This window comes from Dendrobium catenatum, unplaced genomic scaffold, assembly GCF_001605985.2.
Source record: "Dendrobium catenatum unplaced genomic scaffold, ASM160598v2 original_scaffold_50655, whole genome shotgun sequence".
NCBI lineage: Eukaryota > Viridiplantae > Streptophyta > Magnoliopsida > Asparagales > Orchidaceae > Dendrobium > Dendrobium catenatum.
In genome coordinates this window covers 116,854-140,934 of record NW_021369109.1, presented here as the reverse complement: position 1 = coordinate 140,934, position 24,081 = coordinate 116,854, and the positions used below count along the sequence as shown (strand labels likewise).

The 24,081-nt window shown below is 35.6% G+C and overlaps 1 pseudogene; it reads left to right on the top strand.

Moving 5' to 3' along the window:
- Positions 1-13,359, top strand: part of LOC114578491 — an 82,931-nt pseudogene extending 69,572 nt beyond the window's left edge.
- Positions 13,360-24,081: the final 10,722 nt, after the last annotated feature.

The following is a 24,081-nucleotide window of genomic DNA, read 5'->3' as shown; positions in this document are numbered from 1 at the left end:
TTTTTCTTCCATTAGGTTAGTATTCTTCATTTCCTTAGGATTAGAGGAGCGAGTGGTGGATAATGCCCTTCGTCGCACAATCCTTGTTTAATCTAATTTTCTTTTCCTTTAGGTTAGGTTTCTTCATTTTCTTAGGATTATACATGCTAGTGGTGAACAATGCCCTTCGTGGCACTATCCTAGTTTAACCAATTTTCTTTTATGTTATTATTCCTTATTTCCTTAGGATTAAACGTGCTATTGGTAGATAATGCCCTTCGTGACACCATTCTAGTTTAATCCAGTTTTCCTTTAGGTTAAAATTCATTCTTTTCGTAGGATTAGACATTCTAGTCATGAACAACGCTTAGTTTAATCAAATTTTCTCTTCCTTTTGGTTATAATTTTTCTTTTCCTTAGGATTAGATATGTTAGAGGTGGATAATACCCTTCATTGCACCAAACATGTTTTAATCCAATTTTCTTTTCCTTTAGGTTAGGATTCCTTATTTCCTTAGATTAGACATGCTAGTAGTAGACAATGCCCTTCGTGACACCATCCTAGTTTTATTCAGCTTTCCTTTAGGTTGAATTCATCCTTTTCGTAGGATTAGACATTATAGTCGTGAACAATGCCGACCATACTAGTTAGATCTTGTTTTCTTTTCATTTTCGGTAGGATTCTTCCTTTCCATAGGATTTGACATGCTCGTGGCGGACAATGCCCTTCATGGTACCATACTAGTGTAATTTAGTTTTCTTTTTCTTTTACGTTAGGATTCTTCCTTTTCGTAGGATTAGACATGCTAGGGGTGGACAACGCCCTTCATGACACCATCCTAATTTAATCCAGTTTTCTTTTTTTTTTAGGTAAGTAATCAACATTTCCTTAGGATTAGACATACTAGTGGTGAATAATTCCATTCGTTGCACCTTAAGAGTTTGATCCAGTTTTCTTTTCCTTTAGGTTAGCATTCTTCCTTTTCTAAGAATTAGACGCGCATGAAGTGGATAATGTCATTCATGACACCATCCTTGTTTAATCTAGTTTTATTTTCCTTTTAGTTGAATTTTTCCTTTCATTAGATTTAGACGTGCTAGTTGTGGACCTCACCCTTCGTGGCACCATCATACTTTAATTTAGTTTTCATTTCCTTTATTTTAGGATTCTTCCTTTCCTTAGGAAATGACGTGCTAGTGGCGGATAATGCCCTTTGTCGCATCATATTAGTTTAATCTAGTTTTCTTTTCATTAAGTTTAGGATTCTTCCTTTTCTTCGGATTTGACTTGCTAGTGGTTAACAATGCCCTTCGTGGAACCATCTTAATTAAATCTAGCTTTCTTTTCCTCTATGTTAGGATTCTTACTTTCGTTAGGATTAGACGAGGTAGGGTGGATAACGTGCTTCGTGGCACTATACTAATTTAATCCAATATTTTTCCTTTAGGTTAAGATTTTTCCTTTCTTTGAGATTAATAGTGCTAGTGGGGGATAATGCTCTTCATGACACCATCTTAGTTTTAATTAGACCTGTCAATATTGGACCCGACCCGAACCCGAAGCGGATCGGGTTCGGGTCCGGAAAGCCGACCCATTTAGAAAATCGGGTCGAGTTCGGGTTGACCCGGGAACACAGGAATGACCCGAAATGTCTAAGAATGAGGCTCTGACCGGCCCTGTCCGCCTGCCCCGACTGCCTCGCTTGCCCAACTGCCCCGGTTTCCTGCGGCCCTGGCTACCCGACCACGTCGGCACGTTGCATCCTGAGTGTGGAAATGCTTAGGAGATGAAGGAATTTCATGGCTTACTAAACTTTTTAATACTATTTTGAAGACTAAAAAGATGCCAGATGAGTGGAGAATGAGTGTGTTAATTTCTATTTTTAAGAATAAAGGTGAAGCACAAGATTATGCAAATTATAGAGGTATTAAGTTAATGTGTCATACTTTAAAACTATGGGAGCGAGTTATGGAGCATAGGTTGCGGCGTGATACTAATGTTTCTCAAAATCAATTTGGATTCATGCCGGGTAGGTCGACTATAAAAGCCATACATTTATTAAGAGGTTTGATGGAGAAATATAGAGAAAATAAGGATGATCTACATATGATATTTATTGATTTAGAAAAAGCATATGATAAAGTTCCAAGAGAAGTGATATGGAGAGTTCTTGAAAAGAAAGGAGTCAATAATGCTTATATTCAAATCATTAAAGATATGTATGCAGGAGCTATTACTTGTGTTCAAACACAAGGTGGATTGACCAAGTATTTCCCTATTTCGGTTGGGCTACATCAAGGATCAGCCTTAAGCCCACATCTTTTTGCTTTAGTCATGGATGTTCTCACTAGACATTTGCAAGAGGATGTACCTTGGTGTATGCTTTTTGCTGATGATATTCTTCTTGTTGATAAGACTAGAGAGGGAGTTGAAGGTAAACTTGAATTATGGAGGTCAACATTAGAGACTAAAGATTTTCGCTTGAGTAGATCTAAAACGGAATATATGGAGTGTAATTTTAGTAGTAATAGACCTAGTGAGGGGATTGTGACTTTGGGCGATCAAGTCATTAATAAGAGTACACGTTTTAGATATCTTGGATCTATTGTTCAAAGTGATGGTGAAATAGATGGGGACAATGGAGAAAAAGGATTCATGTAGCCGACCCCACGTAGTGGGATAAAGGCTTGTTGTTGTTGTTGTTGTAGGTTATGATTCTTCCTTTCCGTAGGATTATACATGCTAGGGGTGGACACCATTTTAGTTTATTCCAATTGTCTTTACGTTTAGGTCAAGATTTTTTCTTTTCTTAGGATTAGACACTCTAGTAGTGGACAACACCCTTCGTGACACCATCTTAGTTTAATCCAATTTTCATTTCCTTTATTTTAGGATTATTCCTTCCTTAGGATATGACGTGCTAGTGGTGGATAACACAATTCGTGGCACCATCCTAGTTTGATCACATTTTCTTTTCCTTTTTTTAGGATTATTCTTTTCCATAAAATTAAACATGCTAGTGATGGATAACGCACTTCGTGAAACCAACCTAGTTTAATCCAGTTTTCTATTTAGATATGTTAGGATTTTTTCCTTTCATTTGGATTAAAAGTGTTTGTGGTGGATAACGCCCTTCATGGCACGATCCTAGTTTTATCCACTTTTCTTTTTCTTTCGGTTAGAATTATTCCTTTCTTTAGGACTAGACGTGCTAGTGGTGGATAATGTCATTCATGACACCATCCTAATTTAATCCAATTTTGTTTTCCTTTAGGTTTGTATTCTTCCTTTCCATAAGATTAGACTTGTTAGTTGTGTACAATGTCCTTCATGGCACCATCCTAGTTTTAATAAAATTATCTTTTCCTTTAGGGTAGGATTCTTCATTTTCTTTGAATTAGACGTGCTAGTGGTGGATAATTCCCTTCATGGACCATCCTAGTTTAATCAAATATTATTTTCCTTTATATTAGGATTATTCCTTTTTGTAGGATTAGCGTGCTAGTCATGCATAATGCCCTTCATGGAACCATACTAGTTTAATCCATTTTTCTTTGTCATTTAGGATAATATTCTTCCGTTCCTTAGGATTAGACATGCTGGTGGTGGATAATGCCCTTCGTGGCACCATCCTAGTGTAATATAGTTTTCTTTTCATTTAGGTTATGATTTTACTTACCTTAAGATTAGACGTGCTAGTGGTACCTAAAAACCTTCGTAGCACCATCATAGGAATCTGGTTTCCTAGACACAACACTTCTTTTAAAATCTTAGGATATTTATATTCTGATTTACAGGATGTAGGGTAGATAGAAAAAAACACTTCGGGAACCATCCAATTCATAGGACAATATTTTACTATTTTGGTCCAATAGAAAATAAAAATCGGTAGCCCTTTTAACAGCTGAGACAAAATATATAGTAGTAGGGTGTTCTATTGCGCAAGTTTTATCGCTAAAGTAATAACTTTTAGATCTTGGACTACCTGCAGGAGTCATTCCATTTACGTGTGACAACACTAGTGCTATTTGCATATCCAAAAATCCAATTCAACACTTCCGCACCAAGCATATAGACATTATGCACCATTTTATAAGAGTTAATGTAGCCAAGGGAGATATAATAATACAGTATAATTAGTATATAAATAATGGACTTAATGACTAATTGAAAAATTAATTTATGTAAATTAATAATACTGTACGGTCTAGATCGTACTGTACGATTCGTTATGATTTGAAAACCCTAGTAGAGACAAAATTTGGTTATCTCAAAGATCGTACCAAATGAAACAATGATTGTTGGACTAATCATATGGTACGATGTTCATATTATAGTGGACGACCTACTTAAAATCAACTAACTGTATTGTACGAAGATGTATTGTACGAAGAGAGCTGTACGTGATGATTAATAAAGACGATTTTCAGTTGTCCCAGGAATCGTACTGTACTAATAGAGAAAATAAAATAGATCGTACAGGACGATCTATTGATTGTCTATTGATCGTATTGTACATTGTGCTCATAAAATTTGAATAGTTCGTTTGAACGATTGTTTACATTGTACTAGACGAGGCTAGTTTTGAACTGATCATATTATATGAACCCAAATCATACTATTTGAATAATCATGATTATCTTGAATTTTTAGGATTTCTTGAAGCCTAATACTTAAACTATGTTTTAAGATTTCCATGAAATTTAAGAGAGGAACGTGTGACTGAAGAAGGGGAACTTTGAGAGAAAAGCTTTTTAGAAGAAAATCAGAGTTTGAGAGAGGGAGTAGGTGAGCTTGAGCATGAGGGAGAAGTAGTTTGAGGGGTCACACGGTTGCTCCGGGCTAGCTGAACCCTTGCTCCTCCTATGAATTTGGTATCTTTTGGCAGCTTTATAGGGGGAGAGGCTTCTTAGTCATATCCTCAAGGTTCTCTGTCTTCTTCAAGTAGGATAAAAAGGATCTGAGACTCTTTGCCTTCTTAAGGAGGGAAAAAAATAAGTCAAGGTTCGCTGCCATCATTTGGTGGGTGACATAGAGTCCGATACTCCGCCGCATCAAATGTTTGTTGAAAGTGAGTCTGTAAGGGCTTCTTTGCCTTGTTGAGGAAGTAAAAGGAGAGTCACTTAGTGTTAGTGCAATACTCATAGTGGAGGATTCTAGGGAGTGAACGTAGGTAAAAGTTGACCGAATCATTGTAAAAATCTCTAGCGTATTTTTTTTGCACTTTTATATTTCCTGCATTTTATTTCAGTTAATAATTGTTTAGGAAAAATGTAAATTATTGCTCTGTCATGTAGATCAAACTTTCATAATAATAAAATTAAATATTTATGATAAAATCTCTCGCTTCTACAATCAATTGGAATTTGATATTTTCTTTACTTTTTCTTTAGGTTAGTTTTCTTCCTATCCCTGGGACTTTGCAGGATAGTGCTTACAATGCCCTTCGTGGCACTATCATAGTTTAATCAAATTTTCTTTTCCTTTAGGTTATGATTATTCCTTTCCGTAGGATTAGACGTGCTAGTGATAGACAACGCTCTTCGTGGCACCAACGTAGTTTAATTCAATTTTAGTTTCCTTTAGGTTAACATTCTTTCTTTCCTTAGAATTAGACGTATTAGTAGTGAATAATGCCCTTCATGGCACCATCCTAATTTAATCCAATTTTCTTTTTCTTTAGGTTAGCAATCTTCCTTTCCTAAGGATTTGACTTGCAAGTGGTGGATAATGCCCTTTGTGGCATTATCATAGTTTAATCCAGTTTTCTTTCACTTTTGTTAGGATTCTTATTTTCCTTAGAATTATATGTGTTAGTTTTGGATAATGTCCTTCTTGGCACCATCCTAGTTTAATCATGTTTTCTTTTTCTTTAAGTTAGGATTTTCCTTTCCTTAGGACTAAACGTGTTAGTGGTGCCTAAAACCCTTTGTGGCACCATCATAATTTTAATCCAATTTTATACCATCCTAGTTTAATCTAGTTTTCTTTTCCTTTAGGTTAACATTTTTTCCTTTCCTAAGGTTTAGATGTTTATGTCGTGCATAACGCCCTTCGTGACGCCATTCTACTTTAATCCAAATTTCTTTTCTGTAGGTTAGGATTCTACCTTTCCTAGGATTAGATGTTCTAGTGTTGGACAACACCCTTCGTGGCACCATCCTAATTTAATCCATTTTTTTTTAACTTTAGGTTAGGATTCTTCATTTCCTTAAGATTAGACGTGCTAGTGGTGGACCATGTCCTTTGTGGAACTATCCTAGTTTTAATTTAGTTTTCCTTTCCTTTATGTTAGCATTGTTTCTTTTCTTAAAATTTGATATGCTAGTGGTGAATAACTCCCATTGTGTCACCATCTTAGTTTTATCCAATTTTATTTTACTTTTGGTTAGCATTCATCCTTTCCTAAGGATTAGACGTGTAAGTGGTGGATAACGCCTTCGTGGAACCATACTAGTTTAATCCAGTTTATTTTCCTTTTGACTAGGATTCTTTCTTTTCTTAGGATTACACGTGCTAGTGTTAGATAATGCCCTTTGTGGCCTCATCAAAGTTTAACCAAGTTTTCATTTTGTTTAGGTTAGGATTCTTCATTTCCTTAGGATATGACGTGCTAGTGGTGAATTATACCCTTCGTCGCACCGTCCTAATTTAATCTAATTTTTGTTTCCTTTAGGTTAGGATTTTCTTGTCCTTAAAATCAAATATACTTGTGGTGGATGATGCTCTTCGTGGCATCATTCTTGTTTTAAGCCAGTTTTTATTTCCTTTAGGTTATGATTCTTCATTTTCTTAGGATAAAACGTATTAGTGGTGGAAAATACCATTTTTCTTTTTCATTAAGTCAAGATTCATCTTTTTCACAGGATTAGACATGCTAGTGGTGGATAACGTCCTTCGTAGCACCATCTTAATTTAATCCAATTTTCTTTTACTTTGGTTAGGATTTTATCTTTTTGCAGGATTAAAAGTGTTAGTTATGGATAATGCCCTTGGTGGCACCATCCTTGTTTTAATTCAGTATTTGATTCCCTTATGTTAGCATTCTTCATTTCCTTAGGATTAGATGAGCTAGTGGTGAACAACGCCCTTCGTGGCACAATCCTAGTTTAATCCAATTTTCTTTTCCTTTTTGTTCGGATTCTTTATTTTCTTAGGATTAGACGTGTCACGGCTCGGCCGGTGAGCTCGCGTAGGCGAGGTGGGAACAGAGGTCGGACGGTAAAATTATATCTAATTCATAAAACTATCATTTTAACATTTGAAAGAGCCTCTAAAACATCAAATTGAAATCACATAAACATAAAAGTAAGCATAACTATAAAATTACCTTTCCTCTGGCGCTCCTCTCCTACGATAAACATTGCCACCTATCTAATCATTTTTTATTTACTTAAATTTATCTGAAAAATGTTAATAACTAACATTAAGCCGAAGCTCAGTAAGTAAAACACAATTCTCAACTGCAGTAATCATGGAAAATTGAATAATATGCTAAATGCCAATTTCATTTGAATATAACATTATTTGCCTCATATAAACATAACATTAAACATAAACATAAATCATAAAATCATATCGTTTCATAATTCATTTCCATATCCTTATCATTATTCATAACTTTCTCTTTTCGTATATATTACAATCGTCACAGGAGCCACCGTCTAGTACCATAAAGGTACTCCTTTACCATTTCCTTTTTCATATCCTTTATCATTTTAACGTACATGAGTACAGCGTCTCCAGCTAGTACCATCAGGGGGTGAGCTCCATCATTTCAGCATGCACATACAAGCATTCAATATAACACTCATATCATTTCATTTCATATAACATAAATTTTATCATATAAGGCCATAAAATGTACATGAAATTTTCATAATCATTCATTTGATAAAATTAAATAAACATGATTGGTCTATCAAATCATATAACATGTGAGAAACAAGAAACATTACTGTAATTAAATAACCGTGCATACTTACAGAAGTTTGGAATTTGATTCCCTTGCTAGTCCTTCTTCCTTAGATGTCACAATGATTAATCACCTATAAGTATCAATTTCTCATTTTTAAAATCTACAAAATAATTTAAAACAAAATCTTCTCTTTCTAAACTATTCTAGGTTCTCTCTTTCCCTCTCTCTCTCTCCATATTCTAAAAATTCAATATTTTGCATAATTATATATTTTAACCAAAATAACCCTTTACTCTAAACCTAAATTAATTTAAAATTAATTCTATTTTCGGATTTAAATTAAACTAAAATTATAAAAATTAGCATTTTAAGAAAAATATCAAAATTTCATCATTAGAACACTCCCACAACCCTCTTAGGAACAAACTTTATTAAAAGATTTCCTAAAAATCAACATTTGAGAAAAACCCTAATTTTAGAAACCCTAAAAATTCTTGGAGAAAAACACATTCTCATGCATAAAATCATTTCATAGATCTTTCCTCTTAAGTTCTTAAAGAAATTTCAATGTCTCCACAAAACCCTAAAATTTCTTCCTTAAGAAAACAATGCGGGAAAATGAAGAAATGCTTAAATAAATCATACCTCAGTCTCTCCTTAGTCTCCTCTACAATTTCCCTCAAAGCCGACCGCTGGAAACCACCGCCGGAGCCGCCGCCCAAGCCTCCCGCCGCTCCTCTTCCGCACGCCCTTCCTCTCGGATTCGTTTGTTCGGCCGAGCCCCTTTAACTCCCTTAGATGGCCAAAAGACAAAAAATGCCCTCACTTAAACTCTCTAAGCCTTAATAATGCATAGGGGTACTATTGGAATTATGAGACTTCAATAAATTTTAAGTCCTAAATTAAGCAAAATTAAATATAAGTTTTATATACCAAATTTCTTAGAATTTCGCGTAGAATTTTATAAAATTATTCCCGTCAAAATCTGACAATCTTAAATTTTCACTGAAAACTCATTTCGGCGCTTTGAAAAGCGTGCAAGGTCTAAATTGACATTTTTTGGGTTTTACAAGACGTGTTAGTTGTGGATAATGCCCTTCGTGGCACTATCCTAGTTTAATACAATTTTTCTTTAGGTTAGGATTCATCCTTTATGTAGGATTAGACATTCTAATCATGTACAATGCCCTATGTGACACCATACTAGTTTAACCAAGTTTCTTTTTCATTTATGTTAGAATACTTTCTTGGCTTAGGATTAGATGTGCTAGTGGTAGAAAATGTCCTTCCTGGCATCGTTTTATTTTAATCTACTTTTCTTTTTATTTTAAGTTAAGATTCTTTAATTCCTTAGGATTAGTTGTGTTGGTGGTGGATAACTTCTTTCATGGAACCATCTTTTTTCAATCTAATTTTCTTTTCCATTACGTTAGGATTTTTTCTTTCCATAAGATTAGACAAGCTTGTTGTGGAAAACGGCTTTTGTGGCACCATCCTAATTTAATCCAATCTTCTTTTCCTTCAGGTTAAGATTATTCCTTTCCTTAGGATTTGACATGCTGGTGGGGGATAACGCACTTCGAGGCACTATCATGGTTTAATCAAATTTTCTTTTCCTTTAGTTTAGGGTTTTTTCTTTTCTTAGGATTAGATATGCATGTGGATAACTCCCTTAGTGACACCAACCATGTTTTAGTCTAGTTTCCTTTTTCTTTAAGTTAGGGTTCTTCCTTTCCCTAGGATTAAATGTGCTAGTGGTGAATAACGCCCTTCGGGTATCATTCTAGTTTATTACAATTTTCTTTTATTTTAGGTTAGGATGTTCCTTTCTTTAGGATTTGACGTGCTAGTGGTTGATAACGCCCTTGTGACAACATCATCGTTTAGTCTAGTTTTCTTTTCCTTTAGAATAGTATTTTCTTTTTCTTAGGATTAGACGTACTAGTGGTGGATAACGTCCTTCATGTTACCATCCTAATTTTAATCCAGTTTAATTTTCCTTTAGGTCAGGATATTTCCTTTCCTTAGGATTAAGTTCTTTAATTTTCGTTTAGGTGGATAAAGTCCTTTTTGACACCATCCTATTTTAATATAGTTTTTTTTTCTTTAGGTTATGATTCTTTATTTTCTTAGGATTAGACGTACTAATTGTAGACAACATCTTTCGTGGCATCATCCTTATTTAATCCTGTATTTTTTTCATTTAGGTTATGATTCTTTCTTTTCGTAAGATTAGACATATTAGTGGTGGATAACATCCTTCGTGGCACCATCCAGGTTTAATCTTGTTTCTTTTTCCTTTAGGTTAGCATTCTTTTTTTCTGTAGAATTAGACGTGTTAGTGGTGAATAACGCCCTTCATGGCATCATCTTAATTTAATCCAGTTTTCTTTTCATTTTGGTTAGCAATCTTCCTTTCCTAAGCATTTGACGTGAAAGTGGTGGATAACACTCTTTGTGGCATCATCTTAGTTTAATCTAGTTTTCTTTTTATTCTTAGGTTAGGATTTTTCCTTCCTTTAGAATTAGACGTGCTAATTGTTGATAATGCCTTCGTGGTACCATCCTAGTTTAATCCAATTTTTTTTTCCTTTATGTTAGGATTTTCCTTACCTCAGGATTAGACATGCTAGTGGTGCCTAAAAACCTTCGTAGCACCATCCTAGTTTTAGTACAATTTTCTTTCCCTTTAGGTTAACATTATATCTTTCCTTTGAGTTATACATGCTAGTGCTGGATAATGCCCTTCGTGGCACAATCCTAGTTTAATCTAGCCGTTTTCCTTTAGGCTAACATTATTTCATTCCTAAGGATTAGATATTCAAGTGATGTATAACGCCATTCGTGGCTCAATCATAGTTTAATCCATTTTTTTCTTTAGGTTAGGATTTTACCTTTCTATAGGATTATACGTTCTAGGGATGGACAATGCCCTTCGTGGCACCATCCTAATTTAATCCAGTTTTCTTTTACTTTAGGTTAGGATTCTTCTTTTTGTTTAGACGTGCTAGTGGTGGACTATGCCCTCGTGGCACCATCCTAGTTTTAATTTAGTTTTCTTTTCCTTTAGGTTAGAATTACTTTAGATTAGGTTTCTTGCTTTCCATAGGAATATATATGATAGTCGTGGACAATGCCCTTCGTGGCATCATACTAGTTTAATCTAGTTTTAATTTCCTATTGGTTAGCATTCTTCCTTTCCTAAGGATTAGACGTGCAAGTGGTGAATAATGCCTTTCATTGCACGATTGCACCATCCTAGTTTAATCCAATTTTCTTTCCCTTTAGGCTAGGATTAGACGTGCTAGTGGTAGACAATTCCCTTCGTGGCCCCATCATAGTTTAACCATTTTTTCATTTCCTTTAGGTTATGATTCTTCCTTAGGTTATGATGTGCTAGTGGTGGATAACGCCCTTCGTGCTACTTCCTATTTTAATCCAATTATCATTTTATTTAGGTTAGGATTTTTCTTTCCTTAAGATTAGACGTGCTAGTGGTGAATAATGCTCTTCATGGCACCATCCAAGTTTTTATCCAGTTTTTATTTCCTTAAGGATAGAATTCTTCTTTTCCTTTGGATATGACGTGCTAGTGGTGGATAATACCATTCATAGCTATATCCTGATTTAATCCATTTTTTTCCATTAGGTTGAGATTCTTTTTTTCTGCAAGATTAGATGTGCTAGTGGTGGATAAAGCTCTTCGTGACATCATCCTAATTTAATCCATTTTTCTATTACTTTGGTTAGGATTTTATCTTTCCTTAGGATTAAAAGTGTTCGTGGTGGATGATGCCCTTCGTGGCCCCATCATAGTTTAATCCAGTTTTCATTTTCTTTAGGTTATGATTCTTCCTTTCCTTAGGATATGACGTGCTAATGGTGGATAACGTCCTTCGTGCTACTCCCTATTTTAATCCAATTATCATTTTTTTTAGGTTAGCATTTTCTGTTCCTTAAAATTAGATGTGATAGTTGTGGATAATGCTCTTCATGATACCATCCAAGTTTTTATCTATTTTTTATTTTCTTAAGGATATAATTTTTCAATTCCTTAGGATATGACGTGCTAGTGGTGAATATACCATTCGTAGCAATATCCTCGTTTAATCCATTTTTCTTTTCCATTAGGTTAAGATTTTACCTTTTCTTATCCACCACTAGCACGAATATACCATTCGTGCTAGTGGTGGATAATGCCATTCGTGGCGCCATCCTAATATAATCTAGTTTTTTTATTTTGGTTAGGATTTTACCTTTCCTTACGATTAAAAGTGCATGGTGGATAATATCCTTCTTGACACCTTCCTAGTTTTAATCTAGTTTTCTCTTCCTTTACGTTATGATTTTTTCTGTCCTTAAGATTAGACGAGTGAGTGGTGGATAACGCCCTTCGTGGCACATGCCTAGTTTAATCCAATTTTCTTTTCCTTTAGGTTAGGTTTATTCATTTTCTTAGGACTAAACGTACTAGTGGTGGACAATGCCCTTCATGTCACCATACCAGTTTAACCCACTTTTTTTTCCTTTATGTTAGGGTTCTTCCTTTTTGTAAGATTAGACATTCTTGTTATGCACAACACCATTTCGTGTCACCACGCTAGTTTAATTCAATTTTTTTTATGAAGGTTAGAATTCTTCATTTCCTAAGGATTAAATGTGCTAGTTGTGGACAATGCCCTTCATGACACCATACTAGTATAATCCAATTTATTTTTTCAGTTATGTTAGGATTTTTCATTTCCTTTGGATTAGATTTCCCAGTGGTGGATAATGCCCTTAATGACACCTTCCTAGTTTATTCCATTATTCTTTTCTATTACATTAGGATTCTTCCTTTTCATAAGATTAGACGTGCTTGCGGTTGAAAATGCCCTTAGTGCAACCATCCTTGTTTAATACAGTCTTCTTTTCCTTTAGCTTAAGATTGTTCTATTCGTGAGGATTAGACGCGTTAGTGGGGGATAACACCCTTCGAAGCACCATTCTAGTTTAATCAATTTTTTTTTCCTTTAGGTTAAAATTTTTTCTTTCCTTAGGAGGATTAGATATTGATATGATGCATGAATTGAGTTACACAAGATTAAAAAGAAGATTTAAACACTAGCTCAACCAATTATATAATCATGATTCAAATTGAATTTGGTTACAAGAAGTCGTAGTGTTTAACTTTGTTTAGGCAAAGGAATTACAAGGAGAGAACCAAACTATTTAAGAAAATACAAAGGAAAACATAAAGTTAAAAGCTAGTAAATGGAATCCCACGATTAATACAGAGTTGTTCACCATGAGGCCTCTTCTCTCTTTCCTACGGAACTAGGTTGAGCGGCGGAAGATCGTCCAAGCTAGTAGTGAGGTTGCCACGAGAAGGGAGGAGCCAAGGATCGTCACCACGGAGAAGGAGCTCGGAGGTGGAGGTGGAGGCGGCGCGGAAGGACGACCTTTAATGATCCACGTGTAGACGGAAAAGTGGTCGTCGATGGAATCCACTAATGTTGGTAGAATCCGATCCATATATTCTTCGACGGTATCGTCGAAATCAAAGCCTACGTCGAAGAAGGGTGAGCGGAGGATGTTAACTCTTCCTTGGTTGTCGTACTCAAACCCAAAATTTCACTCGGGTTCGTCCATGCATTCTTGTAAGTGAAAATGGGTGGTCGCCGCAAGAAGATCTCCAATGGGAAGGAGAAAGGGGCGGCGGCTTGGAGAAGGAAGAGGAGGGCCGGCGGTAGAGCAAAGGTGAGGGGCGGGTTTGCTTGAAACCAAAACTGAAGTTTAATTTCAGTTTGATGAAATTGGGAGGGAAGAATTAGGGATTTTGAATTTCCAATTAATGTAATCAAGGCATTAAATGAAAAAAATCAATTAGGGAGAGGTTAAGGGGTGCCGGCGGTAGGAAGAGAGGGGATTAGGGAATAAAAAAAACTGAAATTTTCTCAGTTTTAGTATAAGTGGAGGGAAAAATATTTGATCCTAATTTGAATTTCAAATAGGATTAGGGAGTTAATGGGGTAATTAATGGAATCCCCCATAGGGGGCCGGCGGCATGGCTAAGGAGAGAGGAGATTGGAGAGAGAGGGAGGGAGGTTTCCAAATAGAATTTGATGACTAGGAAAGTTTGAAAATAATTCCAATTTCATGTAATTTCATATTTGGATTCATTCAAAAACTTTCCATAAATAGAATTTCAAAATTTGGAAAGAAAGTGAAATTTGAAAATCAAATTTCAATGAGGAATTGGGGGAAGGAGACGGGGAGAAGTGGTGGAGAGGGAGGGAGGCCGGCCGGCGGGACTAGGGTGGCCGGCGGAGAGGGCTCCAATGGTGAAAATGCTCACGAAAATTTTGGTTCCTTCCAACGGTTGACTATTGCTTGCGAGAGATTTGGGTAGAGAAGATGAAGGTTGCATGTAACGACCTCGAAAACTCACTAAGAGATCTCTAGAAGAACTCACAAAGAGATCCAAAGAGTGTCACTCACAAAGAGAACACAAAACAAATTTTCATTCAATAATTCAATAGCTCATACATGATACAAGGGCCATATAAATAGGCTCCAAATGAAAGTAAATGCAAAAGACCAAAATGCCCATGGGGCTACAAGATCAAACTAATACCCACAAGGGTAAAATAAGAAAAACTAGAAAAACAACAAGTAGTGTAAGAACTGCAGATACAATAAGTCATCAGTAGTAAAGGCTATCCATCATAGCCGTCGATCACCGGTGTCGCCTTTGATAGACGCGCCGGAATCTCCTGTCGATGCCCTCATCAGAAATGGTAGAGATGGATAACTCCCTTCGTGGGTCCAAACTTTTTTTAGTCCAAATTTCTTTTCTTTTAGGCTAGGATTCTTCCTTATCTTAGGTTTAAACATGCTAGTTGTGGATGATGCACTTCATGGCACTATCAAAGTTTAAAACTAGTGTTCATTTTCTTAAGGTTAAAATTCTTTCTTTTCTTAGGATTAGATGTGCTAGTGGTAGACATTCTAGTCGTGTACAACACCCACCATACTAGTTTAATCTATTCTTTTCATTTAGGATTGGATTCTTCATTTCCATTGGATTTGACATGCTAGTGGTGGATAACGCCCTTCGTGGAACTATCATAGTTTAATTCAATTTTTTTTTTCTTTAAGTTTGGATTCTTACTTTCCTTAGGATTAGATGAGCTAGGATTCGATAATGCGCTTCGTGCTATCCTAATTTTAATCTATTTTTTTTCCTTTAGATTAGGATTTTAACTTAACATTAAAAGTGCTAGTGAAGGATAATGCCCTTCGTGGCACCTATAGTTTAAAATTGCTATGCAATTTGGACCCATGCACCATATTGCCTAAGAAATTTTGGGGTTTGCTGAGGCTTACGCCTCAATTGCGCTATTGCACAATTTGGCTGAGGCGTATGCCTTATGATAGGGTCCCACTCACTTAAGTTTATAATAAAAAAGCTCTTTTCTTCTTCCTTCTACCGGTCCAAGCCGAACCAAATGAAGCACTCCCGCGGCAGCTCTCCCGCAAGATCCAGATCCCGACTTATCTGCAAGATTCCGCCGCCTCTCCCGCCGGCATCGTCTCATGCCGGTGAGGCTCTTGTGTCCAACTGCCCTCTATGACACTTCTTCAACCGGTCTTAGGGCTTTTTTTTAGTTAAAGGTATGATATTTCAACTTATTGAAAATTTAGGGTTTTATTTTTTTTGAGATTTTTTATTTTATTTTGCATTTGTGCTTTAAGAAATATGGTTAAGGGTGAGAAAAGTGTAATACATCATTGCGGAGGGACCCTTCTTGGAAGTACAATATATAGGTTGACGTAGGAGGCGGTGAAAAGACTTACGTGTATTTGGAATGCAATTTTTGTGATAAAGTGGTGAAGGGTGGAGTTACTCGCTTGAAGAAACATTTATCTGGCTCTCATAAAATGTAGCACCATGTGCAAATGTGCCGGATAAGGTGAAAGATGAAATTACTTCTTACATGAAGAAGAGTATCATGGTAAAACATTTACAACATGAGCAATTTAATGAAAGGGTCAAATAAGGTGCTTACTATGGGAGCGAGAGTGGAAATGGCTCTTCTTCTACTATACATAATAGAGGTGCGCTGTGTCCTATGGACCAGTATATGATAAATCCAGGAGAGGATAGAGGACAAACACTAATGATGCATGCGGCTGATACCCGAGAGGGTAAACATCAAGTTTGCATGGATATTGGAATTTTTTTTTTTTTTGAGAATGCCATTTCATTTAATGTTGCGACATCGCCAGCCTACTTCAATATGTTGCGATAAGTAGGATTGTATGAGAGAGGGTTAAAGGAACCTTTCATGTACGATTTGTGATCATGGATTTTGAAGGAGCTGTAGAACACAGAGCAGAGTATTGATGAGATTAAACAGACATGAAGTGAGACTGTTGTTTCCATTATGTCAAATGGATGGTTTGACATGAAGAGCAGGAGCTTGATTAATATTCTTTGTAAACAATCCCTATGACACAGTGTTTTTACGATCAGTTAAAGCTTCAGATGAGGTTAAAAATGCTGATTTCATTTTTTAATTTATTAGATGGGGATGTTGAGGAGATCGGGGAGCAATTGGTTGTTCAGGTTGTGACTAACAATGCAAGTGCATACAAAGCAGCTGGTCAAATGTTGGAGAAGAGGAAACACCTCTATTGGACCCCTTGCACGACGCACTGTATTGATCTCATATTGGAGGAACTTGGTGATCTACCTTGACACAAGAGCACCCTTTTTAGGGTGAAGATGATTACAAAGTTCATGTACAACCATTCATGGGTCTTAGCCTTAACGAGAAAGTTCTGGAAGAAGGAAATCATTCACCCTGCTACCACTAGGTTCATTATTACATTTGTGCACTGCAAAACTTTTTCAATTTATAATACAAGTTTATTCTACATGTTTGCCACATCTTATTTGACACTACAGAGCATGCTGGATGTTAGGCAACCTCTTGAAGCCATGTTTACATCTACAAAATTGATTAATTATGCGTGGGGAAAGAAATCTGAGGGGAAGGAAAGACGAAGGCTGATTCTAAATGATAAATTTTGGGCAAGTGTGACCTATGCCATATTAAGCATAAGACCCTTAGAACAAGTTTTACGTTTAGTTTATGTCGAGAAGAAACCAATCATGAGTTTTATATATAATGCAATGGATGAGGCAAATGAGTTGATTGCACATAACTTGGGAGGAGAGGAGGCAAGTTATAGAGAGATTTGAATTATCATTGATGCTCGGTGGGAGGTCCGGTGACACCACCATCTATATGTAGCGGTGTATTATCTCAATCTTCAATTTCAATATTCAGAGAGAAAATCCTCAAATTCAGAGGTGAAACTTGGCTTGTATCATTGCATGGAGCGACTAATATCGGACCAGACCGTCAAAGAGCTTGCAAATTTAGAACTTGTTATATTTCAGAATAGAGATTTTTTTTTGTCTGTAAGCATCAAAATCTACTATTGTCAAACGCTCTTCTGGTAAACTTATTTTTGCAAAGTATCATACATGCAAAGCACTTTAAATTATTTTGATTATCATTTTTCTTCTTAAAAATTGTCTAATGGTGGATCCAATTTGGTGATTCCACCCCTGAGTTACAGAGTTTTGCAGTTAGAGTTTTGTGCCTCACTTGTTCTTCCTCTTGGTGTGAGCGAAACTAGAGTACATATAGTCAAGTGTAAATGAAGAGAAGAAATTGACTTTCAATACTCAGAATGAACTCTCTTGTGTATATTATATACAACAAGAGGTTGAGAGACAGGAGGTTGAGGAACAAGGGGTTGAAGGATGATGATGATCTTTTGGTGTGTGATGATGTGACGTCTAATAATGAGTGGTTCATAGATGATGAGACAGATTTGTCATTATCAGATATGCAGCTAGAGGATCTAAGTGTGGATATCTTGAGGGGTGAAGCAGATCAAGTGGGCACATCCACTAGTACCACATCACACACATCCACTAGTTATGTAGCATAACAAGCAAATAAATATATCTCACAATTTCTTATGTGCTATATATATATATATATATATATATATATGTGTGTGTGTGTGTGTGTGTGTGTGTGTATATAACAATTAACATGAATACTTTAATTAGAATTTACATGATAAACTCATACTGTTATTTACATACTAGAATACTTTAATTATTATATACGCAATTCTTCGTTCATGAGGCTTACGCCTCGCCTCACGGACGACAAATGCCTCGAGGCTTATTTACACAATTTTAAACCTTGGTGGCGCCATTCTTGTTTTAATCCAGTTATCTTTTCCTTTAGGATATGTTTCTTCTTTTTCTTAGGATTATACGCGCTAGTGATGTAAAATACCTACATGAAACCATCCTAGTTTTATCAAAATTCTTTTTCTCTAGCTTAGGATTCTTCCTTTTCATAGGATTAGACGTGTTAGTCATGTATAATGCCCTTCATAGCACCATACTAGTTTAATTCTATTTTCTTTTCATTTAGGTTAGGATTTTTACTTTCATTAGGATTAGATAAGCAAATGGTGGATAAAGCCCTTCGTGGCACCATAATTGTTTAATCCAATTTTTTTTTAAAGGTTAAGATTCCTCATTTTCGTAGGATTAGAGGAACTAGGGGTGGATAATGCCCTTTGTGGCACCATCTTAATTTAATCTAGTTTTTTTTCAATTATGTTAGTATTCTTCCTTTCGTTAGGATTAAAAATCCAGTTTTCTTTTCTTTTATGTTAAGATTATTTCTTTCCTTAAATTTAGACTTTCTTGTGGTAAATAACGCCCTTTTGTTGCACCATCCAAGTTTAATCAAATTTTCTTTTCCTTTAAGTTAGCTTTCATCCTTTATTAATGATTAGATGTGCAAGTGGTGGATAACGCCATTCGTGGCACCATCCTAATCTAATTTAGTTTTCTTTTCCTTTAGTTTAAAATTTTTTCCTTTCGTTAGGATTAGATGCGCTAGTAAAGGACAACACGCTTCGTTGCACCATCTTAGTTTAATGTAGCTTTCATTTCTTTTATTTTAGGATTATTCCTATCCTTAGGATATGACTTGCAAGTGGTTGATAATGTCCTTTGTGGCACCATCGTAGTTTAATCACGTTTTCTTTTCCGTTTTATTATGATTCTTCCTATCTGTAGGATTAGTCGTGCTTGTGGTGGATAACGCACTTCGTGGTATCATCCTAATTTAATCCAGTTTTCTATTACTATACTTTAATATTTTACCTTTCCTTTGGATTAAAAGTGCTAATGGTGGATAACGCCCTTCGTGGAACCATCCTTATTTTAATCTTTCTTCTTTTCCATTAGGTTAGGATTCTTCCTTTTCATAAGATTTTACGTGCGAGTGGTGGATAATACCCTTTGTGGCACCATCCTAGTTTAATCCAGATTTCTTTTCCTTTAGGTTAGGATTATTCCTTTCATCTGGACTATACGTGCTAGTGGTGGACAATGCCCTTCGTGGTACCATCCTAGTTTAATTTAGTTTTCTTTTCCGGTATGTTTAGATTCTTCCTTTCCGTAGGATTAGATTGTTAGTCGTGTACAATACCCTTCATAGCACCATACTCATTTAATCTAGTTTTCTTTTCATTTAGGTTATGATTCTTCATTTTCATAGGATTTGACAAGTTAATCATGGACAATGGCCTTCGTGACACCATCCTAGTTTAATCAAATTTTCTTTACCTCTAGGCTAGAATTCTTACTTTTCTTAAGATTAGATGAGCTAGGGGTAGATAACGCGCTTCGTGGCACTATCCTAGTTTAATCCAATATTCTTTAGGTTAGGATTTTTATTTTCCCTCAGATTAAAGATGCTAGTGGTGGATAACGCCATTTGTGGCACCATCCTAGTTTTAATCCAGTTATCTTTTCCTTTAGATTAGGATTTTTCTTTCATTAGAATTAGACGTGCTAGTGGTGGACAATGCCCTTTGTGGCACCATTCTAGTTTAATCCAATATTCTTTTCCTTTAGGTTAGGATTCTTTCTCTTCGTAGGTTTAGACATCCTAGCGGTGGACATTGCCCTTCATTGCACCATAGAAGTTTAATTCAAAATTCTTTTTCTTTATATTAGGATTATTCCTTTCCTTAGGATTACGCATGCTAGTGGTGGAAAATGCCCTTCGTGGTATGATCTTAGTTTAATCCAGTTTTCTTTTCTTTTTTAATTTGAATTCTTCCTTTTTGTAAGATTAGACGAGCTAGGGTTGGATAACATGCTTCATGTCACTATCCTAGTTTAATTCTTTTTTTTTTTACTTAGATTAGAATTTTTTATTTTCTTAGGATTAAAAGTGCTAGTAGGGATGATGACCATTGTGGCACTATCCTAGTATTAGTCAAGTTATCTTTTCCTTTACGATAGAATTCTTCATTTCCTAATTATTAGATATGCTGGTGGTGGACAATGCCCTTCATGACACCATCCTAGTTTAATTCAATATTCTTTTCCTTTAGGTTGTGATTCTTCCTTTTTGTAAGATCAGACGTGCTCGTCGTGTACATTGCCATTCGTGGAACCATATTCGTTTAATACAATTTTCTTTTCATTTAGGTTTGGATTCTTCCGTTCCTTTGGATTAGGCGTGTAGTGGTGGATAATGCCCTTTGTGGAACCATCGTAGTTTAATCCATTTTTTTTTCTTCTTTAGGTTAAGATTCTTTCTTTATGTAAAATTAGACATATTAGGGGTGGACATCTTCATAGTTTAATCCATTTTTCTTTTTCATTAGTTTATGATTTTTTCTTTCTTTGGGATTAGACGCACTTGTAGTGGACTACACTCTTCATGGTACCATCTTAGTTTAATCCATTTTTCAATTTATTTATTTTAGGATTATTCCTTTCCTTAGGATATGACGTGTTAGTGGTGGATAACACCCTTTGTGGCACCATGCTAGTTTAATCACGTTTTCTTTTCATTTTTTAGGATTCTTCCTTTCCGTTGGATTAGACGTGCTAGTGATGGATAACGCACTTCGTGGCACAAATCTTGTTTAGTCCTATATTCTATTCTATAGGTTAAGATTTTACCTTTCATTACGATTAAAAATGCTACTGGTGGATAACGTCATTCGTGGCATCATCCTTATTTTAATCTAACTTCTTTTCCTTTAGGTTAGGATTCTTCTTTTCCATAGGACTTGACGTGTGAGTGGTGGATAACGCCCTTTATTGCACCATCCTAGTTTAATCCAGTTTTCTTTTTCTCTAGGTTAGGATTCTTACTTTCCATATGATTAGATGAGCTAGGAGTGGATAACGCGCTTCGTGGTACTATCTTATTTTAATACATTATTTTTCCTTTAGGTTATGATTTATCTTTTCTTTAGAATTAAAGGTGCTAGTGGGAGATAACACCCTTCGTAGCACCTTCCTAGTCTTAATCCAATTATTTTTTCTTTTAGGTTAGTATTTTTTCTTTCCATAGGATTAGACGTGCTAGTGGTGGACAATGCACTTTGTGGCACCTTCCTAGTTTAGTCCAATATTCTTTTCCTTTAGGTTAGGATTCTTCCCTTTCATAGGATTAGACATATTAGTCATGTATAATGCCCTTCGTGGAACCATTCTAGTTTAATCCAGTTTTCTTTTCATTTAAGTTAAAAATCTTTCTTTCCTTAGGATTAGACGTGTTAGTGATGGACAATACTCTTTGTGACACCACCCTAGTTTAATCCAATATTCTTTTCTTTTAGGATATGATTCTTCCCTTTCATAGGATTAAACGTGCTAGTCGTGTATAATGCCCTTCGTGGAACCATACTAGTTTAATCCAATTTTCTTTTCATTTTGGTTAGGATTCTTCCGTTCATTATTATTAGAAGTGCTAGTGGTGGATAATGCTCTTCGTGACACCATCATTATTTAATCCAATTTTCTTTTCTTTTAGGTTAGGATTTTCCTTTTCTCAGGATTAGACACGCTAGTGGAGTCTAAAAACCTTTGTAGCACCATCCTAGTTTTAATACATTTTTCTTCTCTTTTAGGTTAACATTTTATCTTTCTTTAGAATTATACGTGCTAGTGGTGGATAATACCCTTCGTGGTACCATCCTATTTTAATCCTGTTTTCTTTTCCTTTAGGTTAACATTCTTCTTTTACTAAGGTTTAGATGTTCAAGTCGTGCATAACGCCCTTCATGACACCATTCTACTTTAATCCAATTGTATTCTCTTTAGTGTAGGAGTCTACCTTTCCGTAGGATTGGATGTTCTTGGGGTGGACAACACCCTTCGTGGCACTATTCTAATTTAATCCATTTATTATTAAGTTTAGGTTTGGGTTCTTCTTTTCCTTAAGATTAGATGTGGTAGTGGTGGACCATGTCCTTCGTGGAACTATCCTAATTTTAATTTAGTTTTCCTTTCCTTTAGGTTATCATTTTTTATTTCCTTAAAATTTGACGTGCTAGTGGTGAATAATTCCCATCGTGGCACCGTCTTAGTTTAACCGAGTTTTATTTTACTTTTGGTTAGCATTCTTTCTTTCTAAAGGATTAGATGTATGAGTAGTGGATAACGCCCTTCGTGGAACCATCCTAGTTTAATCCAATTTATTTACATTTTGGCTAGGATTTTTCATTTACTTAGCATTAAATGTGCTAGTGGTAGATAGTCCCATTCGTGGCTTCATCATAGTTTAACCCAGTTTTCATTTCCTTTAGGTTAAGATTCTTCATTTCCTTAGGATATAACTTGTTAGTGGTGAATAACGCCCTTCATCGCACCGTCCTAATTTAATTAAATTTTTGTTTCCTTTAGGTTAGGATTTTCCTTTCATAAAATTAAGCATACATGTGGTGGATAACGCTTTTCAGACACCATCCTAGTTTTAAGCCAGTTTTTATTTCCTTTTGACTAAGATTCTTCCTTCTTTCCTAGTGGTGTATAATACTCTTCGTGACACTATCCTAATTTATTCCATTTTTCTTTCATATTAGGTCAAGATTCTTCTTTTCCATAGGATTAGACATGCTAGTGGTAAATAACACCCTTCGTGACATCATCCTAATTTTATCCAATTTTCTTTTACTTTGGTAAGCATTTTTCCCCTTTTAGAATTAAAAGTGCTAGTGGTGGATAATGTCCTTGGTGGCATCATCCATATTTTAATCTAGTATTCATTTCCATTATGTTAAGATTCTTCCTTTCCTTAGGGTTAGACGAGCTAGTAGTGGACAACGCCTTCGTGACATAATTTTAATTTAATCCAATTTTCTTTTCCTTTTGGTTCAGATTCTTTCTTTTATTATGATTAGACGTGCTAGCAGTGGACAAAGCCCTTTGTGGAACTATCCTATTTTAATCCAATTTTCCTTTAGTTTAGGATTCATCCTTTTCATAGGATTAGACATTCTAGTCATGTACAACGCCTTATGTGGCACCATACTTGTTTAACCAATTTTTCTTTTCATTTAGGTAAGAATACTTCATTGCCTTAGGATTAGATGTGCCAGTGGTATACAATTCCCTTCTTGGCACCGTTTAAGTTTAATCTAGTTTTCTTTTTCTTTTATGTTAGGATTTTTTCATTCCTTAGGATTAGTTGTGCTAGTAGTGTATAACAACCTTCGTGGCACCATCCTATTTTAATCCAATTTTCTTTTCCATTAGGTTATGATTTTTCCTTTCCATAAGATTAGGCATGCTTGTGGTGGAAAACTTCTTTAGTGACACCATCCTAGTATAATCCAGTCTTCTTTTCCTTTAGATTAGGATTTTTCCTTTCTTTGCGATTAGATATGCTGGTGAGGGATAACACCCTTCGAGGTACTATCATAGTTTAATCAAATTTTCTTTTCCTTTAGTTTAGGGTTTTTCCTTTCCTTAGGATTAGATATGCATGTGGATAATGCCCTTAGTGGCACCAACCTTGTTTTAGTCTACTTCCATTTTCCTTTAGGTTAGGGTTTTTCCTTTCCTCAGGATTAGACATACTAGTTGTGGATAACGCCCTTCGTGGCACCATCCAAATTTAAAACTAGCGTTCTTTTCCTTTAGTTTAGGATTTTTGTTGTCCGTAGGATTATACATTCTAATGGTGGACGACACCTTTTGTGGAACCATTCTCATTTATTACAGTTTTCTTTTACTTTAGGTTATGATTCTTTTTTTTTTTCTTTAAGATTTCATGTGCTAGTA